General features: G+C 47.8%; 2 protein-coding genes across 2 annotated transcripts in view; one reads left to right on the top strand and one right to left on the bottom strand.

Annotated features, from left to right (window-relative positions):
* The window catches only part of LOC122460470, a 172629-nt gene that overhangs the window by 57325 nt on the left and 93056 nt on the right, over window positions 1–22248 (top strand). The window lies entirely within an intron of this gene.
* Window positions 11125–22248, bottom strand: part of LOC119856428 (class I histocompatibility antigen, F10 alpha chain-like) — a 62409-nt gene continuing 51285 nt past the window's right edge. The window contains exons 7-8 of the transcript XR_006281756.1: window positions 11636–11946; window positions 11125–11489 (exon numbers count right to left, since the gene is read on the bottom strand). The gene's annotated coding sequence lies outside the window, so the exon portion shown is untranslated. The remainder of the gene's footprint in view (window positions 11490–11635; window positions 11947–22248) is intronic.

The following is a 22248-nucleotide window of genomic DNA, read 5'->3' as shown; positions in this document are numbered from 1 at the left end:
AGAACAGTTCTTGGTTTTGTTTTGGTGTTTCTCCTACCTGTCCACATTTTCATCAGCACCCTTTGGGAGCTCCTCTTCTTAGGGTGGATAAAAATCACAACTTTAAAATTTTTATTTAAATTATGACATTTAAATTTAGGGTTTTTTTTTAAAAATTAAATCAAATTTCTTATTTACATATTGCTAGTTCTTCTCTTCCATTTTATGGTCTTAAATTGTCAAAGTGGATGTTTTCTACTTGTTCGGTTTTTTAGTTTCCTAAGTGTTAATAACCCCACCCCAACCTCCTGCCCTGAACCCCCTCCTGCATTCAAAACCCCTCATCGCCAGCCGTATCCCAGAGCCCGCACCCCCAGTCAGCACCCTCACCATCTGCTGCCCCCTCCTGCACTCTGAACCCTGTATTTTTCATCATACCCTGGAGCCTAGGGGGCCCACAAAATCTAATAACTCTGGGACCCCAGAAGAGTTAATCTGGCCCTGGGTGCAGACAGGCTGTGTTGGGGCTCAGGCCAGAGGACTCCCCTAAGCCCTCTCCCCACCTGCAGCATGATGCTCTGGGGGGAAGGGGCCTCTCTCTCCTGCTGGGCGCTGGCAAGAGGGAGCTCTGGTGGAGGGGGCCTCTCTCTCCCCGCTGGCAGCAGCAAGTTCTGGGGCCAGGAGAGAGGCCTGGGGCAGCCCTTCATCCCCAACTGGCTCCCCTCCCACCTACCTCTTTCCAGGTCCCTGCTGCATGGCCCTTTATAGCTGGTGTGCGAGCACGTGGCTGAAGGGAACTTAGACTCCAACCCCCTGCTCGAAGCAGGCCAAGCCCAACTAAATCATCCCAGCCAGGGCTTTGTCAAGCCAGGCCTTAAACACCTCCAAGGATGGAGATTCCACCACCTCCCTAGGGAACCCACTCCAGTGCTTCACCACCTCACTTCACATCCTCTTCAGGTAGTTGAAGGCAGCTATCAAATCCTCCCTCATTCTTCTCCTCTGCAGACTAAATAAGCCCAGATCCCTCATCCTCTCTTCATAAATCATGTGCCCCAGCCCCCTAATAATTTTCATTGCCCTCCGTTGGACTCTCTCCAATTTGTCCAAATCCTTTCTATAGTGAGGGGGAGGGGACGGACCAAAACTGGACACAGTACTCCAGGTGTGGCCTCACCAGTGCCGAATAGAAAGGTATAATCACTTCCCTTGACCTGCTGGCAATGCTTTTACTAATGCAGCCCAATATGCTGGTAGCCTTCGTGGCAACAAGGGCACATTGTTGACTCAATTCCAGTTTCTCGTTCACTGTAATCCCCAGGTCCCTTTGTGCAGAACTGCTGCTTAGCCAATTGGCCCCCAGCCTGTAGCAGTGCATGGGATTCTTCCATCCTAAGTACAGGATTCTGCACTTGTTGAACCTCATCAGCTTTCTTTTGACCAAATCCTCCAATTTGTCTAGGTCACTCTGGACCCTATCCCTATCTTCCACCATAGGGAGAGGGTCCAACTTTTCATTTCTACTTCATTTCTACTACGTTATTTAATAAAATGGATACATTCAAGAGCAGTAATGGTCTCCATGAGGCTTGAAATGCAGTGTCCTTGGGATGATGGTTTATTTGTGACTTTCCTGCTGTGAAGGAGGAGGAATAACATGGGTCTGAGATTCTCAGATTCATTCAGCTGCAAAAGAGAAGAATGTCAGAATGGGCCCTCATGGGGTGAGATGGGAATTCAGGAAAGTCTCTTGACGTGTGTCTTTTAAATTACAGAGTCTAGCAGGGCTTTGCTGTTTATTCCCTGTAGGTACCATGAATTCACAGATCGAGAAGGTTTAGCTCAGTGGTTCTGAACCCGTGGGCCACTTACAGCCCAATCAGCACACAGCTGTGGCTCATGTGGCATCCTCAGGGACATTCAGGTAGTATAGATGTTGTGTAGATGCAGCCCACATAACACAGAGAAAGCTGCATTGCGGCCCACAACGGTAAATAGGTTGAGAACCACCAGTTTAGCTAGATGATTTAGCTAGATGCAATGTTCCCTTTAATTTTTTATATCCATATGCGGAATAAATTTTGTTATGTGCACCAATAAGGAGGTGATGTGTGGTAGGGGTGGGGCCGAGGTGTTCAGAGTATGGGAGGGAGCTCAGGGCTGGGGCAGAGGGTTGGAATGTTGGGGGTGAGAGCTCCAGCTGGGGGTGCGTTCTCTGGGGTGAGGTCAGGGCTGAGGAGTTTGGGGTGCAGGAGGGGCCTCAGGATTGGGGCAGAGGGTTGGGGTGCGGGGATCAAGGGCTCCTGCTGGGATGTAGGCTCTGGGGTGGGGTCAGGGATGAGGGGTTTGTGTGCAGGAGGGGCCTCAGGATTGGGGCAGAGGGTTGGGGTGCGGGGAGCGAGGGCTCCTCCTAGGGATGCAGGCTCTGGGGTGGGGCCAGGGATGAGGGGGTACAGGCTGCAGTGGGGAGTGAGGAGTTCCTCCAGCCCTCTCGTTCAGCAGCACGGCGCCAAGGGAGAGGCACCTTTCCCCACCTGCACAGCCTTGATAGCCTGCTGCACAGCCGCATGCCTTAGAGGGAACTTAGGTTGCTGCCAGGCACTATGAAGGAAACACCACTGAGTGGTGTGATCCCCACAGTCATTGATACAAACAGGATGCTCCACATGTCATGGCCGTCACATAGCCAGACAGCTTTGGACGGGTTGGGAGACACCCGCAGTGATGCCCTGCATGTATGGCTGGAGGAGGAGGAAATTTGGCAGTTACCTCTGCATGACATTTTCCTGGAGTGGCTTCCCTGGGTGGAGTGCCATGTCTGGCCTTGGCCAACTCGCATGGGCTGGTGGGGCAGGAGAGTGCTGCAGAGCTGGGAGGAACGGCAGTGGGAACAGAACGTGGGGAGGTTGAAGCGTAGGTTCCTAGAGACCTGTGCAGCGCTCACCCCAGAGCTGCAGGGGTGGAGTCCTGACATGAGAGTTCCCCTCGGCACCAAGAAGCATGGGGCCAGGGCCAGTCTTAGGGCAGGGCAATGTGGGCCCCTGCCTAGAGTGCTATAGCCAGGGGGCACGGTGGTGCAGAGGCTGCCTGCGGGGTGCAGCCTGGCGTGGCAAGAGCGTCTACTTCCCTGCTCCTGAGCAGAGCCCCCTGTTCCCCATCACACAGGGTGTCTTTCCCAGCCTGGCTCCAAGTTCTGCCCCTCCACTCTGCCACTGCGAGCCGGGTCTCCCTGTGATGTTGCACTCCATGTTCTTTATGGAAATATGCTTTTGAATATGAGTATGACATAATTGGAATATGCTCTATGCAAACTGCCTCTTGTAACATATAGTTGAAAAAGTTATCAACTGAATGTGTTCATCCTTTTTGTATGTATGTGTCATTTCTATGTCTGAAGTTAGAAATATGAGGTATAAACTTGTATTACTAATGTAGTCATAAGAAGGGAGGGCCATTAATGGTATTTCAGGATCTGGATGGCTCCATTTAACTAGAACTAGTTGTGAATGGTTTTGTTTTCCTGTAAGTCTTCCTGCGGATGTGTGGGCTAGCCCATAAAGTATGGAGACTGGGGTCTCACAGGGACATATGACCATGTCACCTGATACTGGAATCCATCTTAAACCAAAAAGAAAAGGAGTACTTGTGGCACCTTAGAGACTAACAAATTTATTAGAGCATAAGCTTTCGTGAGCTACAGCTCACTTCACATCCGATGAAGTGAGCTGTAGCTCACGAAAGCTTATGCTCTAATAAATTTGTTAGTCTCTAAGGTGCCACAAGTACTCCTTTTCTTTTTGAGAATACAGACTAACACGGCTGCTACTCTGAAACATCTTAAACCAGGTACTTTTCCATAAGGAGCTGGGAGGGTCAAGCTGAAATAAAGGATTCCCGCCTTTTGCCAGATCTATATAAGGGGGTGAAACAGGAGAGAAGCTGTGACCAGTCAGGAGAAAGCCCCTGCTCACCATCCAGGATGTCTGCTGGAACTAACATAAACTAAACAGGGGGAAGGATTGGGCCTGGACTAGAAATGAGTCTAGTCTGTGGGGAAAAAAACTTATTGGAACATCTTTGAGGGTGAGATATGACATGTAACCAGTTTCTTAGTGTATTAAGCTTAGCCTTGCGTATGTTTTATTTTACTTAGTAACTTACTTTGTTCTGTTATCTCTTACAATCACTGAAATCCTACCTTTTGTACTTAATACAATCACTTTTGTTCATTAATAAACCCACTGTAAGTAATTGTTCCCTGGGGGGAGAACAGTCTGTGCATATTTCTCTTTACAAGGAGAAAGACGGCGAATAATATGAACTCACATTGCGTACAACTTATACAGGGTGAGACGAGTTTATCTGGGGTTCAGGCGCCCAGGAAGGCTGTGCACTGGGTGCTGGGGCAAGACCCCATTAACTGAGCTGCCCCAGGGCTCAGTGAATCCCAGTGTTTGTATTCTGCAGAGGGTGTGGCCCTATCTGTGGGTCTGTGCTGGAGGAGGACTGCAGGATCTGGATCAGCAAGGCAGAGTTAAGGGTTGCCCATTCTGGCAGAAGGGTTAGGCTCCATGGTATCTCAGCACATCAAGTGACAATCCCAAGGGGGGCTCTACAAGTGAACCCACCACACTCCCCTTCCCCTCCTGCCACCACCCCAGATTGTCCCAGCCCTGCTGTTCCATGGACCTAATGGAAGATGAATGTGGCCAGCCAATGGGAGCTGGAAGTTGCCAGACTCTTCCAGGGTGCGGGGGGAAGGGAAGGGACTGGGAATTAAAACTGCAGGGCAGAGAGCCAAGGAAGTGTTAGGGGATCCCAATCCAGTCCCCCAGCATCTAGCCGCCAACCCCAACCCCCCCCCCAGCTCCCAGGGGACTCTTTCCCTGTGCTCCCAGTTCACGCACCTTCCAGGAGCCCTCCCTATGCCCAGAGCTCCTAGCCCCCCTTCATGTCAACACAGCTCCCAGGAGGCTCCCCACACTCTGACTCTAAAGGTCCCCAAGCCTCCCAGTTCTCAGTCCCCTGCTGCCATTCTCCCCAGCTCTCAGGGGCTCCCCCTTTTTCTTACTCAGTCCAAAGGGATGTGCTAGTGCAGGGGATTGGGGATATTTCGGGAGCCAATCTTCCACCATCACCACCCACCCTAGCTACCTCCACTGCACTGGAGCATTTTAACTTCCCCCTCCCTCAATAACCCCCTGCTCTGGGCCTGGGAAGGGGCACTTGAACATTGGAGAGGCTCAGTATTGGGGTGGGAGAAATCTGCCCTTCTGGAGCCCGCATGGCACTGCCCCCTTCCAGTGTCCACACACCAGTGTGAGTCTATCCAGCCATGTCTGGTTCCTTCCCCCGCTTTCTGGAGCTCTCAGGTCACCGTGCACCCCTGCCACCACAGCCCTCTGGAGCCCTCCTGTCACCGTGCCTCCCCTTGGGCTGCCGATCCTCTGGGCTCTGGCAGAGGAGCTGGATGCTGGGCTGAGTGGGAGAGGTTGGGAGGTGCAGGAGAGGGACCCCTGCCCCAGAGCCCGCTTACCCTGTCAAAGCACGGCAGACCGCCTGCTCCATCGTCTTGGTTGTCCTGTTCAGTGACCAGATGAGGGGTCCCTTTGGCACTGGCTGGGGGAGTCAAAGTGACTGCTCTGGGATTTCTTATGGCGCCCATCACCATGGCATCCAGACGTGGTCACTGCGGGGCAAGACCGGCCCTCTGGGTGGGTGATGTGGTTAAGAGGCAAGAAGCAGGGTGGGCCTGGAGTGCGAGGTCATGGAAGGGAGTTGGGGGCAATGGGTGGGGGTAGAGGCAGTGTGGGCTGGGGGGGAGGAGGGGAGCCTTGGAATGCATCTGCGATGGGGGTGCCAAAATACAGGTTTGCCCAGGATGGTGTTTTCCCTAAGGATGGCCCTGCCTGTGGCCATCGCCATCCAGGAGCTCCCCACATTCGACAGGCACAGGCGTGTAGCTACCCAGTGTAGTGCAGCTGGCTCAATGGCTGGGGACACGTGTGCTGCTCTAGAGGGGGTGCTGCTGGGCTGGGGTGTGAAGCTTGGCCATGCACAGGAAGTTCCTGATGGCTTTGCATGTTTGATGTTCCTGAGTGGAACTGTGGGACTCGTGCCTAATCCTTTCCCCCTGCACCAGGTCTTACAGCTTATCAAAGGCCTGGGCTATTTCTTCATGGTGCAGCAAGGCCTAGTTGGTCGCCCTGGCAAGGTCACCAGTATTCATGTGGGCTGGGCTGGACAGGTCGGTGGTGACAGGTGCTTCTGCTTTGATTTCTGCAATGAAAATGGGAACCTTTGCTCCCAAGGCGAGTGTGGACACTCAGGTGTTTGTGGTTCCTCCTGTGGTTCTGAGAGACCCACCTTACCCTCTGCTTCCCTGGCGTAGGAACCTTTCACTGGAGAGGAGACAGCAGCTTTGGACTATACATTGGGTAGCTGCAGATTGACAGCTCTGTGCCAGGTGCTTTGGGGAGATCTGCGCTGATGGGTGGGTGGTGGATGGGGAGAGATTTTCTGGAACATGTGGAACAGGCAGAGAAGATGCCACCGTGTAACACCCCAAAACAGTAAAGGAAATAGGGGCGTGAAGGTACAGTGAATCTACCAAGGTGGAAGGGCGGGAAATGAATGTGCTGTAAGCAAAGAAATGATGAAATATGTTGCAGTTTTGATTTTATTAAAAAGAAAAGGAGTACTTGTGGCACCTTAGAGACTAACAAATTTATTAGAGCATAAGCTTTCGTGAGCTACAGCTCACTTCATCGGATGCATTTGGTGGAAAAAACAGAGGAGAGATTTATATACACACACACAGAGAACATTAAACAATGGGTTTATCATACACACTGTAAGGAGAGTGATCACTTAAGATAAGCCATCACCAGCAGCAGGGGGGGGAAGGAGGAAAACCTTTCATGGTGACAAGCAAGGTAGGCTAATTCCAGCAGTTAACAAGAATATCAGAGGAACAGTGGGGGGTGGGGTGGGAGGGAGAAATACCATGGGGAAATAGTTTTTCTTTGTGTAATGACTCATCCATTCCCAGTCTCTATTCAAGCCTAAGTTAATTGTATCCAGTTTGCAAATTAATTCCAATTCAGCAGTCTCTCGTTGGAGTCTGTTTTTGAAGCTTTTTTGTTGAAGTATAGCCACTCTTAGGTCTGTGATCGAGTGACCAGAGAGATTGAAGTGTTCTCCAACTGGTTTTTGAATGTTATAATTCTTGACGTCTGATTTGTGTCCATTCATTCTTTTACGTAGAGACTGTCCAGTTTGGCCAATGTACATGGCAGAGGGGCATTGCTGGCACATGATGGCATATATCACATTGGTAGATGCGCAGGTGAACGAGCCTCTGATAGTGTGGCTGATGTGATTAGGCCCTATGATGGTATCCCCCGAATAGATATGTGGACAGAGTTGGCAACGGGCTTTGTTGCAAGGATAGGTTCCTGGGTTAGTGGTTCTGTTGTGTGGTGTGTGGTTGCTGGTGAGTATTTGCTTCAGATTGGGGGGCTGTCTGTAAGCAAGGACTGGTCTGTCTCCCAAGATCTGAGAGAGCGATGGCTCGTCCTTCAGGATAGGTTGTAGATCCTTGATGATGCGTTGGAGAGGTTTTAGTTGGGGGCTGAAGGTGATGGCTAGTGGCGTTCTGTTGTTTTCTTTGTTGGGCCTGTCCTGTAGTAGGTGACTTCTGGGTACTCTTCTGGCTCTGTCAATCTGTTTCTTCACTTCAGCAGGTGGGTACTGTAGTTGTAGGAATGCATGATAGAGATCTTGTAGGCGTTTGTCTCTATCTGAGGGGTTGGAGCAAATACGGTTATATCGTAGCGCTTGGCTGTAGACAATGGATCGAGTGGTATGATCTGGATGAAAGCTAGAGGCATGTAGGTAGGAATAGCGGTCAGTAGGTTTCCGATATAGGGTGGTGTTTATGTGACCATCGCTTATTAGCACCGTAGTGTCCAGGAAGTGGATCTCTTGTGTGGACTGGTCCAGGCTGAGGTTGATGGTGGGATGGAAATTGTTGAAATCATGGTGGAATTCCTCAAGAGCTTCTTTTCCATGGGTCCAGATGATGAAGATGTCATCAATGTAGCGCAAGTAGAGTAGGGGCATTAGGGAACGAGAGCTGAGGAAGCGTTGTTCTAAGTCAGCCATAAAAATGTTGGCATACTGTGGGGCCATGCGGGTACCCATCGCAGTGCCGCTGATTTGAAGGTATACATTGTCACCAAATGTGAAATAGTTATGGGTCAGGACAAAGTCACAAAGTTCAGCCACCAGGTTAGCCGTGACAGTATCGGGGATACTGTTCCTGACGGCTTGTAGTCCATCTTTGTGTGGAATGTTGGTGTAGAGGCTTCTACATCCATAGTGGCTAGGATGGTGTTTTTAGGAAGATCACCAATGGACTGTAGTTTCCTCAGGAAATCGGTGGTGTCTCGAAGATAGCTGGGAGTGCTGGTAACGAAGGGCCTGAGGAGGTAGTGTACATAGCCAGACAATCCTGCTGTCAGGGTGCCAATGCCTGAGATGATGGGGCGTCCAGGATTTCCAGGTTTATGGATCTTGGGTAGCAGATAGAATACCCCAGGTCCTGGCTCCAGGGGTGTGTCTGTGCGGATTTGTTCTTGTGCTTTTTCAGGGAGTTTCTTGAGCAAATGCTGTAGTTTCTTTTGGTAACTCTCAGTGGGATCAGAGGGTAATGGCTTGTAGAAAGTGGTGTTGGAGAGCTGCCTAGTAGCCTCTTGTTCATACTCTGACCTATTCATGATGACGACAGCACCTCCTTTGTCAGCCTTTTTGATTATGATGTCAGAGTTGTTTCTGAGGCTGTGGATGGCACTGTGTTCTGCATGGCTGAGGTTATGGGGTAAGCGATGCTGCTTTTCCACAATTTCAGCTCGTGCACATCGGCGGAAGCAGCCTATGTAGAAATCCAGGCTGCTGTTTCGACCTTCAGGAGGAGTCCACCTAGAATCCTTCTTTTTGTAGTGTTGGCAGGAAGGTCTCTGTGGGTTAATATGTTTGTCAGAGGTGTGTTGGAAATATTCCTTGAGTCTGAGACGTCGAAAATAGGATTCTAGGTCACCACAGAACTGTATCATGTTCGTGGGGGTGGAGGGGCAAAAGGAGAGGCCCCGAGATAGGACAGATTCTTCCGCTGGGCTAAGAGTATAGTTGGATAGATTAACAATATTGCTGGGTGGGTTACGGGAACCATTGTTGTGGCCCCTTGTGGCATATAGTAGTTTAGTAGTTTTCGTAGCTCACGAAAGCTTATGCTCTAATAAATTTGTTAGTCTCTAAGGTGCCACAAGTACTCCTTTTCTTTTTGCGAATACAGACTAACACGGCTGCTACTCTGAAACCTTTGATTTTATTAGGAATTGATGCTTGGGGAATGTTACATATTGATGGAAATATTCCAGACTGACTTGTATTTAGTAGAGTTGGACATTTAAAAAAATAAATAACACCAATTGATTAAAAAAGTTAACAAATAACATAGTGCAGAAAGAGCCAGATTAACTCTCCTGTGGGCTATTAGATTTTGTGGGGCTCCTGGGGGCTTGGAGTACAAGAGTGGGCTCAGGGCCAGGGCAGGGGACTGGGGTGTGGGAGGGGGTGCAGCTCCAGCTGGTGGGGTGGGGCCAGGGGGTTCAGGTGCAGCAGGAGATTTGGGGTGCGGTATCTGGGAGAGAGTTTGGGTGCAAGAGGGGGCTCTGAGCTGGGCTGGGGGTTGGGGTGCAGGATGGGGGGGTGGGGTGCAAGCTCTGGCTGGGAGGCGCTTACAGCTCCTGGTCAGCAGCACAGCAGGGCTAAGACAGGATCCCTGCCTGCCCTGACTCCGTGCTTTTCTGCACCATGACGTGGCCAGCTAACGGGAGCTGCGGAGCCAGCGCTGGGGATGGGGCCAGCATGCAGATATTCCTGAATGCCCCTCGCCTAGAGGCTGCAGGGGCACACTGGCGGGCTGGATGAAAAGAAGCAGTGGGCCCCAGGCCCTGGGCTGCAGCCCCTAAACCCTCTGCATTAATCCAGCCCTGAGTGCAAATGTAGGGCCAATGGAGCAGAGGTTGAACATAGTCAAAGTGCTGAATGAACCTCTGTTTGTGCCGATGGGCTCCCACCCTCATGAAAGCTGGGTGCTAGTAGCTCTGGCTGAGCTTAAGGCCAGAAGGGACCATCCGCTCACCCTTTGCTTTTCCTGGGGGTGGAATAGTGGGGGCAAAGCCCTGCTACTTGGGAGGGGGTGGTGTCAATGGAGACTGCACTATCCTGTGTTCTCCCCTGGGTGCAGGACATGGCTCGATTGGGCAGCTAGTCATGATTTTGGCAACAGAATGTTCTCCCTCACAGCTGTTTGCATCTGCACCAGATGCATCATCTCACTTTCCCAGGCCAGGCGCTCTCTTTCCATCTCTTTCTGTTCACTTATGAGACTTTCACATCATTTCTGGAAACCTCTTCTCCACACTTCTGCCTACAGGGCCATCTGCTGGGAGGAAACCACAATTTCAGCTATTAGTACCTGTTAGTAAATAGTAATACCTTTAGTTCTTTCTATATATTTGATTCATTTATATATATATGTTAATTATTCTATAGAATCTTTATCTTCAACACTGGTCTTGACCAACCAGTAACCCTAGTCAAGAATAAGAAAAGAAGTACTTGTGGCACCTTAGAGACTAACAAATTTATTTGAGCATAAGCTTTCGTGAGCTACAGCTCCTTTCATCGGTAGCTCACGAAAGCTTATGCTCTAATAAATTTGTTAGTCTCTAAGGTGCCACAAGTACTCCTTTTCTTTTTGCGAATACAGACTAACACGGCTGCTACTCTGAAACCTGACTTTTTTTAGTAGAGTTGGACACTTAAAAAAATAAATAACACCAATTGATTAAAAAAGTTAACAAATAACATAGTGCAGAAAGAGCCAGATTAACTCTCCTGTGGGTTATTAGATTTTGTGGGGCTCCTGTGGGCTTGGAGTACAAGAGTGGGCTCAGGGCCAGGACAGGGGACTGGGCTGTGGGTGGGGTTGCAGCTCCAGCTAGTGGGATGGACTCCGGGGTGGGGCCAGGGACAGGACAGGGGTTGAGGTGCAGCAGGAGGTTTGGGGTACAGTATCTGGGAGGGAGTTTAGGTGTTCTCATATTGGAGGATTTTACCTTGAGGAGTGTTCCAGAGAGGCAGGGAAGGGTCTTGTTCAAAAAGGCAATGGGTGAACCAGGAAGATTTGTAGTGCTGCTATTTAGTAAGATGGTGCCCCCACAGCTGGTTCAGGAGTGGCAGGAAAACACCCCCATCCTGCCAGCTGTTGCAGTGTGTGTCGTGCCAAAATAGAGTATTGTCTGCCCCTTAGAGAAGAGAATTTAACACCTGAAGCACAAACAGCACTGCAAAATTAATGGACTTTTGCAATATTTGGTCTGAACCCAAGAGGTTATCGCTATGCATCATGAAATGACTCTGTCCTCCTTTGGGCTAGTTACCTCCCATTAAAAAAATGAAAACGAGGTCTTGTGGCACCTTAGAGACTAACAAATTTATTGGAGCATAAGCTTTTGTGAGCTACAGCTCACTTCATCGGATGCATTCAGTGGAAAAATGAAGACTAACACGGCTGCTATTCTGAAACGTCCCATTAGAGTGATTGCTTGAAGCTGTAAAAGGGAGCTAAAGGCTCAGGGCACAGATCACCCTGTGAGCCAAAGGACTTTCTCTGTTGCTTTTCCTCTTTCCCTATCTGCTGTTACAATAAACATGCCAGCTATGCCATGTGTTGGATGTTTAACCCGCAAAATGCTTCCCCCTTGCCCAGCGGAAGGAGGTCTGTTGTTCATGGGAGACGGCAGATCTGTGTCCAAATCCCTTCTTTGCCAAGCTGATCCAGCTAATTCCTCCATTCAGTCCAGCGACACTGAACACAGTTAATGGCAGCTGGAGGCCCTGCAGATGCATGTGGACTTGAAATCTATGGTACCCCACCAAACTAACAATGGCACTGTCTCTTAGTCCCGCCGTGTGTCTGCGTATTATGGCACCCAGTGGCTATTGCCAGCCCCCAGCACCACATTATGAGGGCCAGGAGATGGACAAAGGTGAAGGGCAGCAACTTGTGACAGGCAGACCCCGCTCTGTGAGAATTTGCTATCTGCTATCTGGGGAAAGGTGAGTGGGATGTAGGAAATTCTGACAGCATAGCAAAAAGGATTATCTAGGTACCAGTATCTGCTACTGGCAGCAAATTGTGCCAGGGAGCAGTCTTGGGGATGAGCCTCGTAGGAGCCCATCCCTAGTGCTGCTCAGCAGATCAGAGATTGAACTTTCTGGGTCTGATGCCACCACTGCTGCCTTTATTGCCCTGGTTTTCAATCTATTTGCCATTGTGGGCTGTATACAGTATTATCTGTATGGCCCTGGGGATGTCACATGGGTCGCAGTCATGTGTAGACTGGGCCACAAGCAGCCCACGGGCTGCAGGTTGAGAACTTGAGATCCAGGAACCGGGCTGAGTCGCTGCTGCTCCCCAGTGGGGTGTGTGCGGGGAGCGCCCTTCCCCAGCTCCCCTCTGTGCCTGGCCGGGGGGGATGTTCTCCATGTGGGGGCTGGAACCAGCCCCTTGGGCAGCCCCAGGCTCTGCCAACACCAACTCCTGAGCTGCAGACTCCAGGTGAGGGGAGAGACGTTTGGGAAAGAGCTGGGGCTGGGCAGGAAAGTGACTCTGCACCAATGGCCCCTCCTCACCTCAGCTCTGCTCCCCGTCAGGGGTCTGCCATTCCCAAAGCTGCTGCCCCCCCGACTCTCCCAGGCTCTTACCCAAACCATCCTTCCTGGACAGGAGAGGAACTGCTGCTCCAGATTTTTAATCAGGGATGTGGGGAACCCAGGATATCTGCAGCATGACAAGATGAAGGAGAGAGGATGTGGGAGGGATGGCCCTGAGTTGGGGAGCTGTGGGGTTATGGGAGAGCCAGGAAGTAACAAAGGAGGTGATGTCGTCACCATGAACAGATCAGATTATGAACAGGAGGCCACTAGACAACTCTCCAACAACACATTTTACAGGCCACTATCCTCTGATCCACTACCAAAAGAAACTACACCATCTGCTCAAGAAACTCCCTAAAGATACACAGGAAAAAATCCGCACAGACACACCCCTAAAGCTCCGACCAGGGGTAGTCTATCTGCTTCCCAAGGTCCATAAACCTGGAAATCCTGGATGCCCCATCATCTCAGGCATTGTCACCCTGACAGCAGGATTATCTGGCTATGTAGACTCCCTCCTCAGGCCCTACGCTACCAACACTCCCAGCTATCTTCGAGACACCACTGACTTTCTGAGGAAACTACAATCCATTGATGATCTTCTTGAAAACACCATCCTGGCCACTATGGATGTAGAAGCCTCTACACCTACATTCCACACAAAGATGGACTACAAGCCGTCAGGAACAGTATCCCCGATAATGTCACGGCAAACCTGGTGGCTGAGCTTTGTAACTTTGTCCTCACTCATAACCATTTCAGATTTGGGGATGACTTATACCTTCAAGTCAGCAGCACTGCTATGGATATCCGCATGGCCCCACAGTATACCAACATTTTTATGGCTGACTTAGAACAACATTTCCTCATCTCTTGTACCCAAGTGCTCTCCTCTACTTGTGCTACATTAATGACATCATCATAGGGACCCAGGGGAAGGAGGCCCTTGAAGAATTCCACCTGGACTTCAACAATTTCCATCCCACCATTAACCTCAGCCTGGACCAGTCCACACAAGAGATCCACTTCCTGGACACTACCATGCAAATAAGTGATGGACACATAAACACCACTCTTCACCAGAAACCTACTGACCGCTATACTTACCTACATGCCTCCAGCTTTCATCCAGAACACACCACACAATCGATTGTCTAAAACCAAACTCTAAGATACAACCACATTTGCTCCAATCCCTCAGACAGGGACAGACACCTTCAGGATCTCTTTCAAGCATTCTTAAAACTACAATACCCACCTGGGAAGTGAAGAAACAGATTGACAGAGCCAGACAGGTACGCAGAAGTCACCTACTACAGGACAGGCCCATCAAGGAAAATAAGAGAATGCCACTGGCCATCACCTATACCCCCCAGCTAAAACCTCTCCAGTGCATCATCAAGGATCTACAACCTATCCTGGAAGATGATCCCTCACTCTCAAAAACTTTGGGAGACAGGCCAGTCCTCGCTTACAGACAGCCCCCCAACCTGAGGCAAATACTCACCAGCAACCACACACCACAGAAACACTAACCCAGGAACCATTCCCTGCAACAAACCCCGTTGCCAACTCTGTCCACATATCTACTCAAGTGACGTCATCACAGGACCTAACCACATCAGCCACACCATCAGGGGCTCATTCACCTGCACATCCACTAATGTCATATATGCCATCATGTGCCAGCAATGTCCCTCTGCCATGTACATTGGCCAGACCGGACAGTCTCTATGCAAATGAATAAATGGGGACAAATCTGACATCAAGAATGGGAACATTCACAAACCAGTGGAAGAGCACTTCAACCTCCCTGGACACTCAGTGACAAACTTGAAAGTTGCCATACTTAAAAAAACCCTTCAAAACCAGACTTCTGTGTGAAACTGTTGAGCTGGAATACATTGGCAAGTTTGATTGTATCGCACTCGGCTTGAATAAAGACTGAGAATGGCTCGCTCACTGCAAAAGATTTTCTCCCTCTTCTGGTATTCACAGCTTCTAATCAACAGTTAGTAATGGGCCACATCCCCCCTGATTGTATTGACCTCGTTAGCACTGGTCCTCTGCATAGTAATGCTTCACACCCATCTCTGTAAGCATATATTTATTCACCCGCCAAACTCCAGCTTGCACTTCTGCATCCAAAGAAGTGGGCTGAAGCCCATGAAAGCTTATGCTGTAATAAATGTGTTAATCTTTAAGGTGCCACAACAATCCTCGTTGTTTTTCCAGGAAGTAAAGTTATTATTTATATTATATATCTAATATTATATCATTAATATATAAAATCATAGCACTGGAAGGGACCTCAAGAGGTCATCAAGTCCAGTCCCCTGCACTCATGGCAGGACCAGCACCATCTATAAGATCCCTGAAAGGTGTTTGTCTAACCTGCTCTTAAAAATCTCCAATGATGGAGATTCCACAACTTCCCTAGGCAATTTATTCCAGTGCTTAACAACCCTGACAGGGAGTTTTTCCTAATGTCCAACCTAAACCTCCCTTGCTGCAATGTAAGCCCATTGCTTCTTGTCCTATCATCAGAGGTTAAGGAGAATAATTTTTCTCCCTCCTCCTTGTAACAACCTTTTAGATACTTGAAAACTATTATCATGTCCCCTCTCAGTCTTCTCTTTTTCAGACTAAACAAACCCAGTTCTTTCAATCTTCCCTCATAGCTCATGTTTTCTAGACCTTTAATCATTTTTGTCACTGTTCTCTGGACCATTTCCAATTTGTCCACATCTTTCCTGAAATGTGGTGCCCAGAACTGGACACAATGCTCCAGGTGAGGCCTAATCCGCACAGAGTAGAGCGGAAGAATTACTTCCCGTGTCTTGCATACGACATTCCAGCTAATACATCCCAGAACGATGTTTGCTTTTTTTGCAACAGTGTCACTCTGCTGACTCATATTTAGCTTGTGGTCCATTATGATTCCTAGATCCCTTTCCACAGCATTCCTTCCTAGGCAATCATTTCCCAATCTGTATGTGTGTGGCTGATTGTTCCTTCCTACATGGAGTACTTTGCATTTGTCCTTATTGAATTTCATCCTATTTACCTAAGACCATTTCTCCAGTTTGTCCAGATCATTTTAAATTTTCATCCTATCCTCCAAATCATATAAATGATCAATATCACAGAATAAATGCCAACAGCCAGTGTTCCATACTGGGGATATGTGCTAATGTAAACCAGATTGATTGTGTAATGTTACACTCCATATTTTTTATGGAAATATGCTTATGATATGGATATGACAGAACTGAGATGTATCTTATGCAGGATGGCTCATGGAAGATGTCATTGAAAAGGTTACAATTTGTTCAATGTGATTATCCAGTTTATGTGACTGTATCATTTCTGTATCTGAAGTTAGAAACCACGTATCTGTATTTCCAATGGGTTACTTTGTGTGTCACTCACAACTAGACCTGCAGGTACAACGGTGACAAGCCAGACAGGGTGATGGCCCATTAGCAAAGACATGGACTGTGAAAGGGCTTCGTCTTCCTGTGGACGCTCCAGACAGCTTGAGAATAACGGCTGCCACAGCCCTGCAGAGACCTGGGTCCGAGTCATCTGGTACTGGACCCTCCCCCACTTGCGAATGCCAGTGTTTTTCCACTGGAAGACAAAAGGTTCCCACCATACACAAGAGCTATATAAGGCAGGGGAGTGATATCCTCATGGTTTTCCTCTGCCTCCCCACCCAAAGAGACACTGAAAAGCACCTGGAAGCAAGAACTGAACTGGGGGAGAAGGGTTGAGGCCAAGCTGGAAGGGCATCTAGCTTGTGAGCAATAATACCTGAAATCTCAGGCTGCAGACAGATGCCGCTGACGTTCAAGACTTTCTGTAATCTGCCTGTGACAATATTTAGGGTGAGAAATTATTTGTAGCCAGTTTCTTTAGTGAATCAAGCTTAGTTAGTGTGTTTTGTTTTATTTGCTTAGTAATCTGCTTTGTTCTGTTTGCTATCTCTTTAGCCACCAAAATTCTGCCTTTTATAGTTAATGCAATTTATTTTGTTTATTATTAAACCCAGTTTATGTAATTTCTAACTGCGAGGGGGGGGCAAGAAATTGTCCACATCTCTCTTCACATTGAGGAAGAGTGCGACATTTTATGAGCTTGTGCAGTACAGATATTTCTATACAGTGCGAGAAAATATTATTTTGGGTTTATCCCCCAGCAGATGTGGGCAGGTGAGTGTTAGGTGAATCCTCTCACACAGAGCTGACTTCAGTCTGTGGCTGCAGTGGGGTGTGGCCCTACCTGTGTGTGTGTGCTGCAAGAGACCGGAGAGCCTAATTCAGCAAAACAGGGAGACGGAATCTAGGCTGGTGGAACAGGAGGCACTTAGTGAAACCCCCAGTACATGGGGCGGGGGGTCCAACCCATCACAGATTAATTATAGACACATGTTTGAAAAACCTGTGAGATAGCAAAATAATTGTATTTTCTGAGATCAATGCAAAGGAGTAATGAAATCTTTAATTTTTATAAAATTTTATTGATTTTGCAGAACAAGCAGAACTAACATTGTCAGAATGAAGAACACTAGAATGAAGTAATAGAAGAGTAAAGCATGTGCTACATAACAAAACCCAAAACTTACTAACATATCATTACCATTTGTAGAATATAGCATAGTGTTAACATACATATGCTACCCCTGAGCAGCAGCAACTTGGTAAAGAGGTTTCCACTTTGAAAATTAAGTCCTGTTGAAGCTTATTCGTACTTTGCCTGGTTGATAAAACATTTTGGCGATTAGGATGGATCTTCTGCCTCTGAACCCACCTGCACCCTTTCTGCAAAGCCCAGGTGAGCCTCCAATTGCTTTTACTACCTGGATCCATATGTTTGAGACTTACCTGCTTGCAATCAGTGCTACAGAGATTTCTGAAGTAAGAAAACTTGCTCTGCTAATCCACTGCCTTGGAGCAGAAGGGCAGCATATATTTTACCCTTTTCCCCTTGCAGATGATAAATCTGAGACTGCACTCACTACATTAAAGAATTTTTTTGTGCCAAAAGTGAATGTAGTAGCTAATCACTACAGATTTCGCCAGCGTGAACAGAAACCAAGGGAAACTATAATGCAGCATATTGCTTTCCTGAGGAGTCTTGATTGTATTTTGTGACTTTGGGAATATGGCAGATGAGATGATTAGAGACCAGCTCATTGAGAAAACAACCATACTTCATGTAAGAGAACACGTACTTCTAGAACCACAACTTACACTAGAAAAAGCAATAACCATTGCTACTCAGATTGAGTCAGCTACAGCTGAAGCCAAAATAATGAGCATGGATACCGGAGGCACAGTCCAGGCTGTGACTCCTTTGCAGAAAAGTTCACTACCACTGCAGACACATAATTGCAAGAGGAAAACTAATGAAAAAACATCAAATCAGCAAATTCAAAATACCGTAAAAGCATGTTTTCACTGTGGATCCCCATAACACCTTGCAAGCTACACAGGATATCTGGCAAAAGTAGCTCAGTGCAATCATTGCAAAAAGATTGGACATTTTGCTAAAGTATGTCGCACTAGCCAGTTCAGTCAACAGGTGCATGCAGTTACAGTACCAGTTGTTACTGTGCTGAGCATGGACAAAATCACTACTGCACATATTCCAGAACAGATAAAGTGCACTGTAAACATTTCTGCCATATCCTCAGGCAAACCACGCTCTATTCAGCTAATGTTGGACACTGGCTCAGCAGTATCTATACTACCTGATTCCATCAGATCCATGGGATCTGAGTTACCCAGGAAAGAATTTTCTGTAGTATCAAGAGTGTGCACTCTTGCGGTACACACACCAGTTTCAGCTGGGACCCAGTACCAGATTGAGGAAAAACTCGGCTGTGCTTATGGGTTTCTGCATAAAGTTAAAATGCGGAATAATGTGATGCCTGTATGACAGAAGTTACGGCACTTACCGTTTTCAGTCAGGGAAGCAGTTTCAGAGGAACTTAGAAAACTTGTTCAAAAGGACATTATTGAAGAGATTGACTCCTTGGAATGGGTTTCACCTATAGTAGTGACGCAGAAGGGTGGAGGCATTTGCCCTTTTGTGGACTTAAGGGAGCCAAATAAAGCTGTTGTGATTGACAGCCATCCTCTTCCTCACATAGAAGAAGTATTTGCAGAACTCCGTGGAGCAAAGATGTTTTCTACTCTTGATTTGCGGAGCGCAAACCACCAGGTTATTTTGCATGAGATAGCAGAGACCTCACAGCATTTATTACACATGAGGGACTATTTCGTTTTAAACTTGTTCCATACAGTCTCTCATCTGCCCCAAGTGCCTTTCAAAAAACGATGTCATTGATTCTGAAGAATCAACATGCATTTCAGTGCTATCTGGATGATATTATCGTGTTTGGAAATACTTCTGAGGAGCATGACAATAACCTGCAGTCTGTACTAAACTGTATCGGCAAAGCAGGCCTCCAGCTCAATAGGTCCAAATGCAAATTTAGACAAACTGAACTCTCCTTTCTGGGGCAAACAATTTCACAGGCTGGACTAAAACCTGATCCAGATCATATCCTGGCAATTTCAAATGCTCCTCCTCCCACAGATTTGCAAACCTTACATTCCTTCTTGGGTCTTACCTCCTGATATGCAAAATTCATTCCCAATTATGCTTCTGTCATTGAACTGTTACGGGAATTACTACGGAGAAGTTCAACCTTAGTGTGGACAACTGATGCACAAGCTAGTTTCGAAACGGTGAAAGACTTGATTGTACATAGTCCAGTACTTGCACTATTCAGTCCTGCATTGCCCACAATTGTAACTACTGATGCTTCTGATTATGGACTTGGGGCTGTTCTCACACAACTGCATGTGGACAACACAGAAAGGACTGTTGCATTTGCTTCAGGGACACTAAGTAATGCTGAAAGAAAATATTCTACAATTGAAAAAGAAGCACTTGCTTGTGTCTGGGCTACTGAAAAATGGAAAGCTTACCTGTGGGGCCGCACGTTCAAGTTGCACACAGACCACAGCCCTTTGACAATGTTACTCACCACGAAAGGACTGGGAAGAGCAGGATACCATATTGCTCGATGGTCTGCAAGACTACTCTCTTTCAATTATGAACTGGAATGTAAGCCTGGAAAGCAAAATGTGGTCACTGATTGCTTTTTTCACCTACCTTTGCCTTCACCAGATGGTCCACCAGAGGATGAGGTTGTAGTGGTTGCGCTTATTACAAGCACTCTCACTGCAGTTACAAGAGAACAATTTCAAGCTGCTTGTTCAGTGTGTCCAATTCAACAAAAACTATGGGAATTTCTTACAAAGAGATGGCCCAGTCACCCTAAAAACCTTGACCCAGTTTTGCTGCCATATTTTAGAGTTCGGGATGAACTTCCTTTGTTTGATGGCTGTGTGCTACGAGGTACACACCGGCTCCTTGTGCCAGAAGAATTACAGTCAAAACTCATACACCTGGCACACAATACTCATCAAGCAATTGTCCGAATCAAACAACGACTATGGGATCTGTATTGGTGGCCAGGGATGGACTCTCAAACTGAAGCACTCATAAAATCCTGTGTCACTTGCCAAATGCATGATAAGACAGCAGTGACATGTACCCCTCTATTACACCTGTTCCTCTTCCTGAATCTGCATCGGAAAAAGTGGCAATTGACATTGTAGGTCTCTTTGATACTGCTCCAATTGACTGCTGTTATGCCATCACCTTAATAGACTATTTCAGTAAATGGCCTGAGGTAGCGTTTATATCCCAAATCTCTTCTGCTACAGTAATTAAGTTCCTCTCTTCAGTTTTTAGCAGGGACGGTAACCCCAAAGAACTGTTTTCAGATAATGATAATCAATTTACTTCCCTGGAGTTTGAAACTTTTCTAGCACAGAGGAACATTTTACACAGAAGGTCATCCCTATGTTACCCTCAAGCCAATGGGGAAATCAAACGGTTTAACAGAAGTTTGAAAGAGAGTTTGCAAACGGCTAAACTAGAAGGGCGATTGTGGATACCCTTCACTATTGATTTTCTTGCAAGCATACCAGGCTACACGACATGCCACAACGCAAAGATCACCCACAGAGTTACTGCATGGGAAATAGATGAATACTAAACTGAACATTGCCGGATTGTTAAAGGCACGACCTGATGCCCCAAACGAGGATGATGTGAGAAAAACAGTTGAACAGAACCAAACTAAGTCTAAGGCTTTCACAGACAAGTGGTGGGGTGCTAAGGAACCAAAATTTGAGTGTGGTTCCTTTGTTAGAATACGAAAACCTGGAATTTTATGCACAGGGGACCATAAATTCACAGCTCCTCTTAAAATCATAGAGAAGAAGGGACCTTACACCTATCAACTTCCTGATGGGCGGGTATGGAATGTTTCTTATCTTGCACCTGCCTATGCACCAAGAGGAGATTATGCCAACACCCAGTCTGCATGGGATGTCTTCACTGTAGTACCAACACAACAAGACATTGCACTGGAACCAGGGCTTGAGAGACAGCCTGTCAGACCCAGACGACCACCTATCTGGACTAGAGACTATGTTATGTAGTATCTACAGTGTTTTCAGTGTAATATTTCTGCCAACAGTATAGTGTCTTGTTTCATATTTGTTCCTGTGGTTAGAAAATAATGTTTATTTTAATTGGGAGAGTTTCTTAAGAGAGAAGGGAATGTGGTGTTTAGATACTGCTTGTAATTATTAGAATTGGGAGCACTGGCTGTTGGGAGTCTGAAAGGACCAGAAACAGGAAGGAGAGAGGAGGAGTTGAGAGGCTGGGAGAAAGCTACAGAGGGTGCAGCAGCTACTTGGTAAAGAGGTTTCCATTTTGAAAATAAAGTCCTGTTGAAGCTTGTTCGTACCTTGCCTGGTTGATACAACAGCCCATGCCAGCTGAGTTGACTTAGGCTTCTGGGGCTTGGGCTATGGGGCTATTTCATTGCTGTGCAGACTTCTGGGCTCAGACTAGAGTTAGAGCTCTGAGACCCTCGCACCCTGCAAGGTTCTAGAGCCCGGGCTCCAGTCCCAATCCAGAAATCTGCACAGCAGTGAAACAGCACAAGGGCCAGGCCTGCCCCAGAAACACCTTCGGACCCTGCCTGCCCCTCTGTGCTGGGTGCACCGAGATAGCAAATGAGAGGGACAGAGTCTCGCACACATGCCCAGCCCTGCCCCCAAATCCAGGTGTGGGCAGGCAGGCTCAGTCTGACAGGATCCAAATGGGGAAGGGCTTAATATGGGGTGATGCAGCTGTGCAGGGAGAAGGTTCTGTGTGGGGCAATGTGAGTGCACTTGCCTCAGTGTGGGTGTGGGGGGCATCTGGGTGCAGGGGGAATGGGACTCTGCAGAGGTCCGGGGAAGATGATTGGGGCTTGGCAGGCGTGTCTAGGTACGGGGGACTCAGTGGAGGGATCTGGGCACTGGGGAAACTTGGCGGGGTGGT

The sequence above is a fragment of the Dermochelys coriacea genome, chromosome 5, assembly GCF_009764565.3.
Source record: "Dermochelys coriacea isolate rDerCor1 chromosome 5, rDerCor1.pri.v4, whole genome shotgun sequence".
In the NCBI taxonomy this organism is placed as follows: Eukaryota; Metazoa; Chordata; order Testudines; family Dermochelyidae; genus Dermochelys; species Dermochelys coriacea.
Note: the sequence above shows the minus strand (reverse complement) of the source record. Positions and strands in the feature narration are given on the sequence as shown.